The 17376-nt window shown below is 38.1% G+C and overlaps 1 protein-coding gene across 1 annotated transcript in view; it reads right to left on the reverse strand.

Annotated features, from left to right (window-relative positions):
* YPEL2 (yippee like 2) overlaps positions 1-14645 on the reverse strand; it is a 955069-nt gene extending 940424 nt beyond the window's left edge. The window contains exon 1 of the mRNA XM_044054271.1: positions 14583-14645. The gene's annotated coding sequence lies outside the window, so the exon portion shown is untranslated. The remainder of the gene's footprint in view (positions 1-14582) is intronic.
* Positions 14646-17376: the final 2731 nt, after the last annotated feature.

Consider the following 17376-nt stretch of genomic DNA (forward strand, 5'->3'; position numbering starts at 1 on the left):
TCATCAGGCCCATAATTGAGTACAATGCCCCTTTTGGGTTGTACCTTACCAGACACCTGCAGCAACTGGAAAGACCCCAAAAGTACCTCATCAAGAGGATCAAATGGCTCAAACAGATGCCATATGCTGCCCAGTTAAAGAAACTCCAGCTCTACTCAGTGGCATACCGCCTGCTCAGAGGCGATCTGTGCCTGACATATAAAGCCATGTCCAACCCGGAATTAATGGACATGCTGCACCTCAGAAAATCCAAATCCCATCAAGCTATGCGCTCGAGAGACCTGAACCTCAGCACTGAAATAAATAGGACATGCTGGAGGAACAGATTCATAACCCAGAGGCTTCCTTCACTCTGGAATAAAATCCCAGTCCAGGTTAGGCAGAGTCTCTCATTGACTCACTTCAAGAGGAATCTTGATGAGTGGATGGGAGATCGTAGGTTTACCCCGAGTATCACTTCTGTGTCACTGTTAGTCAAAGGCACAGTATACTAACCTCAAAAAAGGGCATAGCAAAATTAATTTAAAATGGGTGGCGAAAGCCAAACACACTCTGGCTAGGCTTATAAATGCCCTAGGGCAGATAGCCTAGTATGAACCTATGAACCTAATTCATGTCAGGCTGTAAAATTAATAGATATTGCTAGAATGCTAGTGAAGGGGTTAGTGGTAAATATAGTGTACTTTTTTGTTTAAAAAATCCAGCCAAACTGGTTCTGTACAAGGGAAGAGGGGTGTCATTACTTCCTTATAAAAATTAAGTATTGCACTCTTTGCTTTCATTGATCTCATCTGGAGGACAAAATAACTTCTTACGGCTGCTGAGGAGGAAGATGGACACTACAGAGAGAAACATTTCCTAGTCTAAAACTTGCTTGGAAATTTCCACTGTGCTGCCTGCTTTCTTTATTTCAGTCAATATTTTAACTGCAGGTAACTTGCTTGTGCTAAACAGCAGACCTTTGTTATTTATTTGTGTATTACCAAATTTGTTAGTATTAGCGGACCGGAGTTCCGCTGTGGCGACCCCTAACCGGGAAAAGCCGCAAGACACAAACAAACAAGGGCTTTAGTGTAAACTGTAGGAGATGTAGTTTGACTTTAAAAAGGAAAAACGGTCTTTTTTTTTTCTTTTTTTACTGAATGATATTGTTTCTTTTTAATCCTGGACTGGGCTATGCCAGGGACCAGTTCTTTATATATATATATATATATATATATATATATATATATATATATATATATATATATATATATATATATATATATATATATATATATATATATATATATATATATATATATATATATTACATATACATGAAAGTATAACCCCAGTAAAGTCAAAAACAAACAATTAAATATGTCTATTTCTTAGCAGGGGCTCTGCTCACCTGCTATAACGTACCACAAGTCTATGTGCAATACCAATGCAGAGATGTATGTATGTTTCTCACCTCATATATTCTAAAGATTTTTTCCTTGCACTTATAAACAGAAGCACTGCACTTTTCAGTGCATGCCTTAATCTATAGCAACTGATTTCTGCAATGTTGCAAATAACATAATTTTTTTTCTTTTTTTTTGCTTCTAAAACAAAGTGCTGCAACTCAGTGTGTAGTATAAACTGCAGCAACTGACTGCTACATTATAGCAAGTTGTTTGCTATAGTTTAGAATGAGAAAAATACCACTTGTTTCTTTTTGTTGCTTCTGAACAAAAGCATGGCAACTCTCGGTGTGTGGTATTAACTGTAGCCATTTAATACTACGCACTGGTGCATGGTATTAACTGTAGCCAGTTTGCTACAGTTTATAATGAGAAAAGGCAATTTGTTTCTCTTTTTTTCTTCTTGTGAACAGCAGTGCTGCACCTCTCAGAGCACGCCCTAAACTATAGCAAATGATTTCTACAATGTTGCAAATAAACTTTCTTTTTTTTTTTTGCTTCTAAACAGAAGCACTGCAGCTCTCAGTGAGTGCAGCAACTGATTGCAAGTTGCTACAGTTTATAGTGAGAAAAGACCATTCTCCTCTTTTTTTATTTAGTTTTTTTTTTTTTTTTTTTTAACAAAAGTGTTCTGCTTCTCAATACATGGCATAAACTGTAGCAAGTGATTTGTACAATTTAACAAGTTTGCTATAGTTTAAATTGTTAAGAGACAATTTTCTTTTGTTTTTCCTAACAGAAGCACTGCAGCACTCCCTATGTGGGATAAACTCGATGGTACAGTTTAAAAGGTGAAAATACATTTTCTCCTTTAGACTGAGGGGAGGGGTCTTATTTTTTTAAGTTGGGTGGATGCCAACACAGGGGGGTGGCCCCGGACACAAAATAGCTAGCTACTTCTCTAACATAGGATATTGGCTATTTTGATGTACACTATGTAGAATTAAGCTCGTTTGAAACTGATTAACAGTTTTTTTTAAACAAAATAACCCCCGCTTCAAACTCTGAACCCCAATGTCCAGTTATACTCTGAAGTGAGACAAGATAGCAACTGAATCCTATGCAACTCACTGTCATTCTGCTCTTTTCATATATTTCTAATAAACATTCATTGTTTGCTGATAAAATAAGTAATTGACGTAAAGATACACTGCAACATAGAGTGTTACCATGCTCTCTTCAGCCACTTACGTGACTGTTTAATAATTTTATAGATCAGAGGGCAAGGGACATTCAGAATAGTACATAATTATTCAAAGAATTAAGGAGTCGAGGGACATGGGACAACAGCAGGACCTCAAATGTTTATTAATGAGGCAAAAATGTCAGAATTGCATTAATGCTAAGTATGTCAACAAATGTATATTTTAATATACAGTGTTTTGTTGTTGACAGATGGTATCACTATCTTACTAATAGATTATTCCCCATGATCAGAGTCAGTAATTTTGTGTCCCATCTATACTGTCTGTTGCCTTGTTTGTTAGACATTGTGCAGAAGTGTAGTAATATAATATCAGCTATACTTAAAAATGCATTATCTAATTACTTTATTTATTATTATTTATTTTAGCTCTTTACTTTTATCAAAAGCTCCAGCCTAGTTTATTTTGTGTATTGCAAAGAGATGGTCAGTGCAGCTTCCAAAAAGCTGCTAGCAGGTAGTGTGTTACCTCTTTTCACTGATATTACTCAAGTGTCTGTAGAACAGCTAGGTTGTGACATAAATTTTTTAATCACTTTCAATGTGTCATTACCATTAAAATATCAAATTACTTTTTGTTCATCAGCCATGATTATTCAACTTGCTGCTTGACCGTATTACTAACAAATCATGAGAACATAGAGGAAACAGCAGCATGCAATGATTTAAAGTGAAGACTGTGTGAATTAGGGACAGCGTGCAGTTCTTGTTCTCTTCCTGCTTTGTGCTAAAGCACTGTAATCCATCTACAGTCCTATTGGCTTAGTTTTGAGGGCAACATCTACTAGTAACCAGTAGTTGTGTGTGTTCTGCTTAGTATGGAAACAACACCTATGCTTGTCTTAGTCCTTGGGAAATTCAGATGGCACTCAATGTTGACTTTGTCAGCTCTTCACACTTCCCTAAAGGACCAACATGTGTAATAAGTAGTGGATTACAGCTCCTTTGGATGGTTGACATTTTAAAATTGTCAGGATTTGTCTCTGTCATACGTCTCCAGTGTATCTCATTATGACGAAAATTCCTCAGTTTGAATCTTAAAAAGTCCATGTTTCATATTTCAAAAGGTGCATTCAGTGTTAAGATTTGTTTTAAGATATTCATAGTTAATAACACTAAATCATATCCATTCCTCAAATGAACTTTCAATAATTAAAGTAACACATTCTAATCATCCCCAAGCTTCTTAGCTGAAGTCATAAGTGTTCCACATTTTGCCCATTTCTTCCACATTGTGAGAATGTTCCATATTTTGCAGATGAACAGCAGAGAGCTACTGCCTCTGTACTTGGTTACTTCGCTTCTGAATAGTTACCACCACCTAGTACTATATATATTTTTTGTACTCTTCTTAATGGTATACAGACTCTACTGCCTAATGCTCATTCAACATGTTGGATTATTAGTAATGCCTACTAGTGGTTTTGTTTGGTACCGTCACTCACATGGAAAAAGCAGTGGCACTCTACTGTGGTTTTGTCATCTTTACTCAAAGGTAATGAAGATTTATTAGTGTTACTGATTCATTTCTATCTTTATACAGCATTTTGTTTGTGTTCATAACATTTCTTGTTAACCTGCTTGTCTACTGTCATTTTTATTTTTCCAGCTTGAGACTTCATTTGGATGAGTGTTCTTTCTACATGGTTACCAAACTGAATACATAAATGAACAAATAAATAATTGCCATCTGGTGGTGGACTTAACCACTTTGTTCATTGTAACATAATAAAACAAAAAGTGCTGTGTTTGGCGACAAGGCAATAAAACTTTAATAGAAAACAAAATTATACACAGTGGTAAGCACTTCCTTAGAAAATTCTACTTCTTCAGACCATATAAATTTACTATGCAAAGACTTTTTATATACCATTTCAAATCAAATCCAGGCCAATAATGTAAAAGAATAAAATCACATGACAACTTTCAAGAATGAGATAAATGAGGTCTTCTTTTCCTTAATTTAGATTTTAAAGAGACAATCATTTAAGCTCCCTTCCTTGTCTACCTGCAAGTGCAGTATCCAGAATAACTCTCTGTTCTCTGTCTCATTACAGACATTACCCACCTACCATTATTTCTTATTTCTTCTATAACTTTAAACTTAAATACATGATCTTGTACTATAACATGCTTAGCTAAAGAATCATTAATATTATCTTATGTCTCTCATACGTTATCTCATTCCTTCCATCAATGTATGATTTGTTTTTACCCACAAAAACATTATTACATAACTCACACTGTGCTAATTAGACCTAATTTCCTGATTTACAAGTTGCAGCAATATTTAATGTGTATGTCTTACGAGTGATCGGATGTATAAAATTAATGTCACTGTCTATCAAATAACAAAATTACATTTCTTACATGGAAATGTTCCAGGCCTAGTAAATGAATAGTTCTTATTATCATTGTAACATAATAATCTCTTCAATTACTTTTTCTTCTTAAAGGTAAATGTAGGACATGTACCTATCACACTATTAATCTGTTTATCTTCTGTTAAAACATGCCAATTCTTCCTAATGACTTCACATACAGATTCAGTATTGCTGGAGTATGATAATTTTATAATGGGTGCTTTTACGACTACATTATCCTCCTATGTGTAAACTGTTGTATGTTGGCAAAGTATGGGGCAGCTCTATCAGTTCTAAGAATCATTATATCTTTTAATCCTTGTTCTATTTCTTTAATACTGTAACCTCTTGCTAGTAATTCATTCCTCATAACATTAATCTCTGCTAGAAACCTATCATCCCAATTATTTAAATGAGAAATTCTCATAGCCTGCCCCCTAACAATATATATGGTGGATGAAGACTATTCCAATGTAGGACAGGATTTCTAGAACATCTTTTCCTATGGCGAGTGTTAATGATCTCACTGAAGTCATTTTTGTTTTCAGTTTTATATCTAAATATTATTATATTAAATACTCTAAAGTTGTCTTAGAAACATTACTAGTAACATTTCAGAAAGCATGTACTGTTATGTAAATTAATTAACTTACTAGTAACATTTCAGAAAGCATGTACTGTTATGTAAATTAATTAACTTACTAGTAACATTTCAGAAAGCATGTACTGTTATGTAAATTAATTAACTTACTAGTAACATTTCAGAAAGCATGTACTGTTATGTAAATTAATTAACTTACTAGTAACATTTCAGAAAGCATGTACTGTTATGTAAATTAATTAACTTCTCAAGTTGATTCCCATTCCCCTCTTATCCACAAATCTTCAGATGAATGTGTTCAAAACAAAAACATTATTGGAAACGACACACAGTCTCTCCCACTGTGCTAAAACAGTATTTGCATAAACAGTGTGTACAGTTTACTGGCTGGTCGTTTTTTTGTTTTACCTTGGTCATATAGTTGTTTTGGGGGTCACTGATAGAACCCACCTAGTCAAAATAGGGGAAGCCATCTCAAGCAGTAGAACTGTAATAAGCGGCGTACCCCAGGGTTCGGTCTTGGGCCCTCTGTTATTTGGAATATACTTTTCTGAGGTGGAGGCTAAAACCAGTGGATTAAGACTGACCAAGACTGCAGATGACTGCAAGCTGGATGCAGATATCAATTCCCCTAGTGATGTGGACACCCTCCAAGAGGGTCTTACCCAAACAAAATACTGATGCCAGAAACACATCCTCAAACTGAATGCCAAAAAATGCATCGTCATCCCCTTTCAGGAGGGTGACGTCCCCACAAATTATCACATTAATAACAAGGTCTTAAGCCAGCCATCGGTCATGAGGGACATGGGCACCCAGGTTGATAGCAACCTGACTTTTGACCACCATATTGCCTCTGTTGTATGGAAAGCTTTCTACGTGGCCCAGCTCATTAGGAAGGGTATCTCATCCAGGGACAAGGAGGTCATAACATCTCTGTAGTCTTCTCTTATAAGACCCATTACCGAGTACAACTCCTCCTTTTGGCATGTACCTCACACAGCACATGCAGCAGCTGGAGCGACCACAGAGGTTCCTCACCAAGAAAATCCAGGGCTTCAGACATCTACCCTACAGCCTCAGTCTCATACAGACTATTCAGAGGTGACCTCTGTATGTGCATATAAAACAATCTCAGATCCTGCCTTGATGGGACTGCTACATATCCGCAAGTCAAGCTCCACTCGAGCAACCCACATGTGTGATCTCAACCTGGTTTGTGACATCAATAGGACTTGTTGGCGGGACAGATTTGTGCCCCACAGACTCCTCCTTCTGTGAAAAAGAATCCCCTGGCATTGGTTGCTGACTTGTCAGAACATGGGCTAAATTCTTGGCTAGGTTTGTGACAGCCTCAGGACCAGTAGCCTTAGTAACTTCCTACAATCCTATAAAAAACAAGCCTTACAGTACAGTATCTAGTCTGAGCACCAGCTCTCAACTTTTAGTTTTTTTCCTCTTTTTGCTTGTGAATCATCATGGGCAAAGCCAAAAATAATGAAAAAAGGACCAAAATTAAGGACAGCTGCTAAATATTTCTCTTGTAATTCACTTAGAATATGTGCTACATCAGCATCCTCACAATTTTTTGCTCATGACTCAGGAGCAAAGTCAAAAATAATGACAGACAAATTCCAAAAATCAAGGACAGTTTCTAAATATTACTCTAGTCTTAGTCAGACATACAGTAAGTGGATTAGATCCTCCAAACTGACCACAGGTATGAGTGTGAATGTGGGTGTGTGGTTTGGAAGAACTACTGTGGCAGGGCTAGCTAGCCACCCTGATGTATAAGCCTTGGCTCTAGATGATTGTTACTACTGAAGTGACATCCCAATCCCATGTGCAAAATTGATAAAAAGGGGTTGTGGCTGGACAGATGGACAAATACTAAGTAAATGGTGACCTGTTCAATATTAATTAATGATAAATATTTGATGGATATCTAAAAGATACTGGGAGGATACAGAATAGGCTTAGTTAGTGGAAAACATATTCATTTAATATATTTTTTGTGCAAGTAACAAAACGTCCCTCAAAAAAGGATAGTTTTGCTCTATTGTACTGCACGTGTCATCACAGAGTAGTATAAGGCTACATGACACTGACTTTGGATGACACTATTCACTGATGCTGACCAATGCACTAAAGAGCAGATCAAGAGTCACCTGAAAACAGGTCTATATTAATTCATCGACGGTTCACTTCAACTAAACTTTCATCGAACCCTAATCATCAAATGTTTACTTCAAAGAATGTTCATATCAGCGAAAAAATTGCATAGAGAAAAGAAGCAGTTGGCCAGCAGCACAAATTTGCCCTTTTCCCCACTGTAGTGTGATCACAGATTTGCTATATATAATTGGGGGGTGTAGCCCCCACATTGTGGGGTGTGGTGGGAGAAGCCCCCCACTTTAGTGGGTTTTACACAGAGTATTGTCTGTCCTGATGTTGTTTTGGCCACGTGCTTAGTTTCCCTGGTTACATTTTTGTTCAATGAGAATGTTCGCTGAAATGAACATTCAATGGTTAGGGTTCAATGAAAAAAGGTTCACTGAATTGAAACCTTCAATGAATTAACACAGACTCCCTGAAAACTAATATGCCAACATCTGAAAGAAAGAGCAAGCATGCCAAAAATAAACTGGCAGACACTGCTGCAAATATCCCTATAAAACTAAATGACTGGATTGGTTCTAAGATGACCCAAAAAGCATTTCTTCCTACTTGTGATAGCTCAGAAAACATCACAGACCCAGGCCCCTCCAGTAGCACTGCATGTCAACAGAATATCACAGTAGTGAGAGATTCTGGATGTGAAACAACTTCTGAAAACATTGAAGTAAACACTCCTGCCTCGCGTAGTAAAGTGATAGTCTCCAAAAGATGACTTTAGATTTTGCCTACCACAGCAGCGCTGAAAATACTCTTGCTGCACCTGTACTCCAAGTACACACTTCAATGCTCCCATCACAGGTGGTACCTACAGTCACTTTCCAGAAGTGCCTCACACCATAGAAGATAGAGAATATCAAGAAGAAATGTCTTTACCTCTGGACAAAAATGTGACAAAGAAACTGCAGGTAGAGTTCTGTTTCTCAAAAGCAGTCCTACTCTACAGGACTGTCATATGTCTGCAGTTGAGAAAATACCAGTGATTCCATTTGAATCAACATGCACAACTACTAATTCTTCCTGCTCCCTGTTAAGCAATTCAGTTTGTTGCAACAATATTGATAAAATCTTCCAATCAGCCAATGTAAGAGAAACATGCAGCTCAAAAACTGAATGAAGAAGTTGTCAACCACAGTGGTTTTCATCTTTCAGTTTGTTAACCTACTGGCAGTCCAAAGGTTGTGTATATTGTTATTACCATGGTGCAATAATAAGGAAACTCCTCATATCTTGTCACTGTAGTGAGCCTAAATTCTGTATGACTGGATTCAGTGACTGGAAAAAAGCAACTGAGAAATTTACTAAACATCAATAGACACTGTTCCCTCGTGAAGCTGTTGAGAAGTATAGTGCTCTCAAAAACACTAGAATGAACAGTGCTACTCAACTCAGCTAGCAACATGCTGTTCTGAAAGCAGGTGACATCAATAACATTTTTGGTTAGACAAGGACTAGCAATTTGTGGAAAAGAAGAACAAGAAAGCAACTTGAGACAGATGAAGCTGACAAGGGCAGAAGATGTAGCAGAGCTTCTGAAGTGGTTGCAGGAGTGAACATATCAGAGTTTGGATCTTGTGAATGAAATCATGGAGATCATGGCTCATCAGCTTCTACGAAATGTGTTGCAAGAAATATGATGCAAATCTAAATTATATTCCATAATAGCAGATGATTCTCGGGACATAAGTCAACGTGAGCAGATGACTGTATGTGCCCAATGGGTGTCACTACTGCAGTTTACTATACATGAAGATTTTATTGGGATGTATAAGATTGAAAAGACAGATGCAGACTCAATCACAACTTCATTTAAAGACATTTAGTAAGGTGTAACTTGCACTGCAAAATATAAGAGGACAGGCATATGATGGAGCTGCCAACATGAGTGGGTGCATTTCTGTTACTGCTACAGAATTAGAAAAGACAATCCACTTGCCCTAAATGACCAGTGTACCAATCACTGTTTAGACTTGGCATTGCAAAACTGTGCTAAAACTAGCATTCCAATTGAAGAAGCCCTCTCTTTTGTTCAAGATGCCACTGTACTCATTCATGCATCACCTCAGAGAATAGTTCATTTTGAAAGCATGGCATCAGGAGATGATGGCCCATATAACATGGCAGGACTGCATTTACTTTGTCCAACAAGATGGACAGCAAGAGCAAAGAGCATTAAGGGTATTTTAGGCAACTATAACAGATAGTATGACACCTTCAGCATGACAAGACTTGTGATATACAAAGTAAAGTCAGAGGATTGTTAACAATGATGACTATGTTTATGACATACTTTGGACTTAGAGTTTCATATGACATATTCAGTGTATTGGAACAAGTAGCAAGTATCTTACAAGCAAAATCACTTACAGCACAAACTACAATAACTGCTATATCAGCCTCAATGTTACTTACAAAGGAAGCGTGATGATTTTGATAAAGTATATGACAGCATCAAGGAGAGCCCAGCAACAGCCAATTATTAAAGAGCCTAAGCTTCCAAGACAACACCAAGTCCCAGCAGGTTACAGGATGGTACTGCACCTCACCACCATGATAAGTCTATTAAAGACTGGTACCGCCAAATGGACTATGAGTGTATTAATGCATGTCCTTTTGAACTTAGCCATCAGTCTGACCAGGAAACCTACACCTTGCTGTCTTCAAGGTAGAGTATGTTGCTTCAAGCAGCAAATGGCACTTCATTTGCAATCCCACCTCAAGTTGTGGGACTGTACGGAGGAAAAGATAAACAATGACACCCTAAATACACAGCTGCAGGTGCTCCCAGGACTTATACAACAGGTATTCTCAGAGGTGAGGACTGTACTGTAAAGTATCACTATAACTGATGCCTCAGTGGACAAGGACTGCCAACAGCAAATGCTATAGAAAGAGACAGTAAAACTCCATCAAATTTAACTCCTTGTCCCAATGAGTACAGCAACTAGGGAAAGAACATTTTCTACACAATGCAGAATAAAAACATACTCGAGCACTACTATAACAGAGAAGAGGTACAATCCCCTAATGCTTCTGCACATCCACAAAGACAGTAAATACCAGTTAAGTTGTACAGAAATTCTGCAGACGTTTGTGCAGAGATATGAATGAAGACTCCTCTTTTTGGGAAATTGTAAAGTAACATGTTTTAGTTCAGTCCTAACAAGTGTACATGTGTATTTTATATATATATATATATATATATATATATATATATATATATATATATATATATATATATATATATATAGAGTACTTGCATATTATCGCAACCAGATTTTTCACACTCGCATACTTCCTAATGTTTCTCAGAGAAGATGTGTGGAAACCTAAGTGGGGTTTGTTAAAGTCTTAACTACTGTTCTTGCCGATTGTTTTTCACATGTGAACAGGCAGAACGATAGATTTCCCGTTCCCGTGGTGCATCCTTTCCCGACATCTAAACAGGACTGCTGCTCGTCAATGTTGGAATTCCTGACACTTTAAATGTCATTACATGTACAGACTGTAATGTCTGATTCTTACTTTTGTTACATTTGTGTGTGAATCACTGAAGATTTGCAACATCTGTTGGCAGTACTGTAACTGGGTGCTGTGAGTAAACAACTTCACATTTACCAAAGTGTGTGTGCGTGGGAAGCGGGATAAAGTTCAACTCCCCGGTCACAGGAGTAAGGCACTGGAGAAAAGCAGTAGCCCCTGAGGAATCAATATCCCCTTACTAGGGGGTTGGGAGGGTGGCCTAATGGTTAAGGTGTTTGCCTCACAAACACAAGGTGCAGGGTTTGAGTCTCACAAGGGATAAATGGCTAGGCTTAAAATGTCTCGCAAGGGCAGTTAGCTTAGTACTAACCTATGATCCTATGATCCTACTGAGTACTTGTAGCAAGCACCTTTACTTCAGATGACTACTGGCCGTGAACAGTCAGAAGGTGTATTATGCATTAAATTACCTTTGCTGCGCTTGCAATCAGCAAGGCAGGATTTGTGATGCAGTAGGGCACTGCGGAGTTCACCGCAAAAGTGAGACATGCCAGGCAGGTGTAAAAAACTATGGCACTTATTCCTCTCCCTGCCTCCTAACCTGTGTGACACAGTAAAACTGACTTGTGTACACACCCCTTTCCAGGTTAATAAACCTTTTCTGTCAGAAACATTAAGAATTATGCGAGTGGGAAAAATCTGGTTGCGATAATATGCAAGTACTATATATATATATATATATATATAAAATGTGTGTATGTGCGCATACACACACACATTCACTTCCTGGAACCATTGAATAATTATATTATGCAGCAAGTCATACAAATTAACATACAGAGCTATTCTGAATTGTTAGTGAAGTGTTTTGATCCTAACAAGAGTACTGTAAGTCAACTAACTGCACAAAGACCACTTATTTATTTATTTATTGACTGGTATACCCTAGAATGTCTTCTGTGTGGTGTGTAACTACCACAACTTGACTGTCGTTTAATAAGATTTGGTTAGGGTGCATGGCATGGAAAGGGTGTATGCAGAATCAGTAGCACATTTTTGAAAGCTTTATCAATAATGTGTCACATTGCAATCAAAATGCTACTATATTTACTGTACTGGAGGATGGCAGAATGGTTAAAGTGTTTACCAAGGTGCAGGGTTTGATTCTCACATGGGGTAATTGGCTAGGCTTAAATGCCCCATAAGGGCAGTTAGCCTAGTACTTAATCTATAAATCTAATCACTGCTTATACTTAGTGCTGTGAAATCTGTGTAAAAGTGGGCATCAGTTTTGATGAACTTCCTGAAATTATGTAATATGCTGTCCTGTAGTCTGTAATGTCAACTGTATGATCCAACCTGACATAGTAAATGGAATACTTGCCTTGCAGTTCTTATAGTTGATATACAGATATAGTATTCTTAAATTTCTAATTTCTGTGATATGGTGCTATCTTACCAATAGTTTTGTAGTTCTGTCAGCACATTATCTCAATATATGGTGGCTGACTTGTTTGTTTTTACACATTTGTATCCAAGTTCGCATTTTACTTCTTCTTACACTGGAAATGGAGTGTAACTGAACAAAAAACTCATAAAGGAGAATTAGATGTGCACTCTCTTCCAAACTCAGAAACAGTATTTATTCTCCCGAGCTATTGTTACATGCCAAGTAAACAGTAAGATAGGCAGGACTTTGAGTTTGTCTAATTTTGATCATACTTCTGACAGCCCAATGTAAACTTTATTGTTAAGCTGGAAATACAGAAGCTATAGCAGTACTAGAGCTTGGCGTATTTCCAGCTGCACATATAAACTATGGTCAGAACTAGATCCATCAAGTCCCTGTTTGCAAAGCTATTGCAATTGTTTTCTCTATGCAGATCAAATATCACATCAACTAAACACCACAGAGCAGTCAAATTATTTCATTCCTGCTGTCCGCTAATTCCTTTGTTACCCCTTCTTGTAGGGCTTATAAGTGCACAGCTCAGAAGGGTATGCTTGATTTAACAGTAATGTTACTACATTTGTGACACACACCAACATGATCAACACCAGTTGGCTTAATTTGTATTTTTTTAAGAAATTTCTTTGCAATCATTGCTAATGAAACTTGGCTTGCATCACAATTGATGCTCCTGTCATTGTAGCAAACAGCTTTAAAAAAACTGCCATTTTCAAATCACAAAGTGTCCCTCTTGCCCTCCACCCCATGGTAGTAAATATATTTAAAAAAATTGCTCTTTTAGATCACTCAGTTCCCCTTGCCTTCAACAGCTTCCTACACCTCTGATAACATCTAGGTACTTTCTATAAAGATGGTTCTGGGAGTTCTCCCCATCCTCTCATAATTCAGAAAAAATTGCAAAGGTGCTTCTGAGCAGTGAGGAATTATTTCATTGTTGCTGTCTCTACTGATGTTTGCATTTTTTATTACAGCTGTTAAACCAAAGTGCGTGGATTTGATGTCAATACGTGACACGTAAAGCACTGGATGAGAAGAAATGCGTGTTTACATGACAGCTGCACAAAAGTAACTAAGAGATGTGACGTTGAAAGATGAACACAGTCATGAATTAAATATTATGCATTTATCAAACACACAACAAAACCATGTATTGATAAGCAACGTTAAGAGCATGCTGTAAAAGGTAATCTTAATAACAGGTGTGCTACTGAGGAATAAGCCTATATCTTTTTCCGTTTGCTCAGAACCCAGTTTTAAAATCAGCACGTCAACCGACATCAGCAGGCCTGCTAACTGTAACTTTGCTATTAATAGAAACGTGCCTTTTTGCTCTGCAGACTGTTGCATTTAAGTTCTTCTAGACACTGAGGACTTCAATATTCCAGAAAAAAAGGAATTTCTTTTGTCGTGTCAGTAATGTCAATAAACTTAAATTTCAGCCATGCAGTGGTTGAGATGCTGTGGAAGCAGCAGTGGGACTCCAGCTCAAATATGACGTGGCTTGCTGCTCATCCTGCAACAAGCTTTACCGCACTGCCACTTTTCTAATTAAAACCTAACATAAACCAACTGTCATCATCGTTGGTAAGCTGCATGCTCTTTTAACAATAAAAACATTGACCCTCAGTCAGCTGTAACGGGCAGCCTTTGATCCACTTCACTGACCGGTTACCTACCCTGACATATTCAGCTGCTATACCAAATTAACTGTAGCGGTACATACATTATCATAACTTGATCAGTTTGTGTCGGGAGTTATTTTTATTCAGACAGGTAAATTAAATGCAACTGGGAAACTGTTATTTAAGCGGTGTTACTGGGCTAGGAAATTTCTTACCTTGCAATGCTAAGAAGACTACGGATGCGCTGGATTAAAAATGCACACAGTAAATAAATAAATACTTTTTACGGCTTCGCTGCAGGGCTGCACGGAGCTGCCCCTGCAGGATACCGTGGAAGGGACGCGTCAAATGCTATTGCTGCAGCTTGCTGAGATCTCCTGCACTACACGTCTGCTTGTCTAAGGATTACCGAAACTGCTCCTGCTGCAGACAGTACGCTCCCTGCACTCCTGACGTCACCAGGGCAGCCCCCAACTCTGACGTCACATGCCCGCTACGCCGTCTTCTCTTAATAACGGCCGTTTTACTTGTTTAAAAGACACATATACACTAACTCGGAAACTAGCCGTTTTGGTCATTCAAGGATGTGAGAATGGGGCTTGGGAAATCAAACAGTTTTAGGTTGCAAGGTGACAGCCACAATTGTTGAGAGCGCAACCAATCAAAGAAGGATCCCTGCAGCCAGCATGGTAGACCAGAGTAATGACACTATCAGGTAAACAAACGGTGCTCTCTATCTTAAAGAGACATTACAGACTGACGGTGCTGGCAGCCCCACTTAAGCACGCACTCCTGGTAGCTTTCAACCGTCGATTTCATATGTATTAAGACTCATGTCCTTTCATTTGTTGATTTGAAATTATGTCGCAAAAACAGTCAGGGCTACTGTTACAACTGTTGATACACCGCAGGGAAAATCTGAATAGATGATAGGTGTACGGTAAATACACAAACTCTCGTTCTGTCAATTTTCTAGTTGCACATTTTCAGTGTATTACAATGTTAAACTGTTGACCTGTCTTGTCTTTAAGTGGCTAAGAGATGTGCCCACACTCATCCAGGTTCTTGGCTCACCTGATATTTTAAAAAATATTTTGTGCAAGTTACATAATACTAGATGAGCAGCGGCCTAATTTCTCAGACTCCCACAAGAATGATAAGTATGCACCATAACTCTCCTTTTAATCAAATTATTTTGTGTTATATTTTTCACAACCTGCAAAGTACACCAAACTGCATATTTACATAAACTTTATAAATTTATATATTTTGTTAACTGGATCTGATTCCCATTTTTAGTGGAGATCAGGGAAGTGCTCTCTGCTTAACTGACATTGTCTATGGTTGTCATATGCACACATTTGCTGAACAAACTATACCTTCAAACAATTTAACACACACACACGCATATATATATATATATATATATATATATATATACACACACACATTATATACATGTACATGCAGGGCCTTCTGTGTGGAGTCTGCATGTCCTCCCCACGGTCGAGTGGCGTTCGAAAGACATGCCTGAATGAGTGTGCCTTCGTTGAAGGTTGGGCATCGAGGTGGCACCGTAAAAATCTACTGCCAATCATTAGCAGACCGGAGTTCCGCTGTGGTGACCCCTAACCGGGAAAAACCGAAAGAAGAACAGAACATGTACATACACACATATATATATATATATATATATAGATATAGATATATATACATACATACATACACACACACACACACACACACACACGTGCATACATTTGGCATTTGTTTACCAGGATGGTCTCACTGGCTGCACAAAGTAACCCCTTTTCAGTTGAGACCAAGGGAGAAAAGTTCCAAATAAAACATATACATACAACAGCTTGAAATACAAACCTATACCTACAACGGCAAGTATACGAAATATATATTGAAGTGTACAATGTGCAATTAATATAAAACATATGCACAGACATCAGGAAAATATTATTGATCAAAAAGATAATAGTGACATCAATTGAGATATTTTTCACATAATTAAAGAAGGGATCACCTAAGGTGATATAACTGAGGAAGTGATGAGGAATTTAGTTTTAGAAAAAGTAAAGAGCTACAGGACTTTTTAGGAGAGGACTATTTATGGTAGACTGGATATGGCAGAGCCAGCAGTAGAGCAAGAGCTCAGCCAGAAGTCCTAGAACATACCTCTCAACTTCTTTGTTCAAGAGTTCTGGACAAAACTGTAAATAATGGGGAGTTAAAAGCCCCAAATCAGGGACAAATTTTCAATATTACTCTAATTCACTTAGACTGCGGTGGTGGTGGTGCTGCGGTAGCGTTGTCGCCTCACAGTTAGACGTTGCACGTTCGATTCTCAAAGCGTCTTCTGTGTGTCGACATGCGTGAATGGGCATTCCTTCGCTGAAGGTTGTGCGTTAGGCCTGGCAAGCCAGCACGTAAAAAACTCTACTGCCAATCACTAGCGGTCCGGAGTTCCGCTGTGGCGACCCCTAACCGGGAAAAGCCGAAAGAAGACTAATTCACTTACAGAGTCAATGAAACAACAGGTTTTGAATCAGCATTTTGCAAACAATAAGAAGCATGAAACTCTAATGTCTGACATTACTGACTGTAATCTTCAGTGATTTACCAGAAAATCAAAAATTTTATGAAGGCTAGGGAAAAAATATGACACAAAATCAGGGACAGTTGAGAGATATGAGTCTAAGAGATGTGACTTGAGTGGAACTTTGATGGATTTCTATTTGTTGTTTGAAAGCTAGAGATAAGAAGTTTCACTTGACTTTAACAATTGCCTTACTTTCTGGTGTCATTACAGGGGGATCCAGTACCTGACAGCCTGGGAAGATATGATCGACAGACCATGACGCTTTGCCAGAGATGGCCTGCATCTGTCTCACCTGGGCTTCAAGCTTCTGGCAAAGGCTCTTCCCTCCCCCACAGTGCCTTTTTTAGGAAAAGTGATGAGGTTAAAACTACCAACATAAAAATTTCAACAAAACACAA

The sequence above is a fragment of the Protopterus annectens genome, chromosome 13.part0, assembly GCF_019279795.1.
Source record: "Protopterus annectens isolate FY-2018-M chromosome 13.part0, PAN1.0, whole genome shotgun sequence".
Lineage (NCBI taxonomy): Eukaryota > Metazoa > Chordata > Ceratodontiformes > Protopteridae > Protopterus > Protopterus annectens.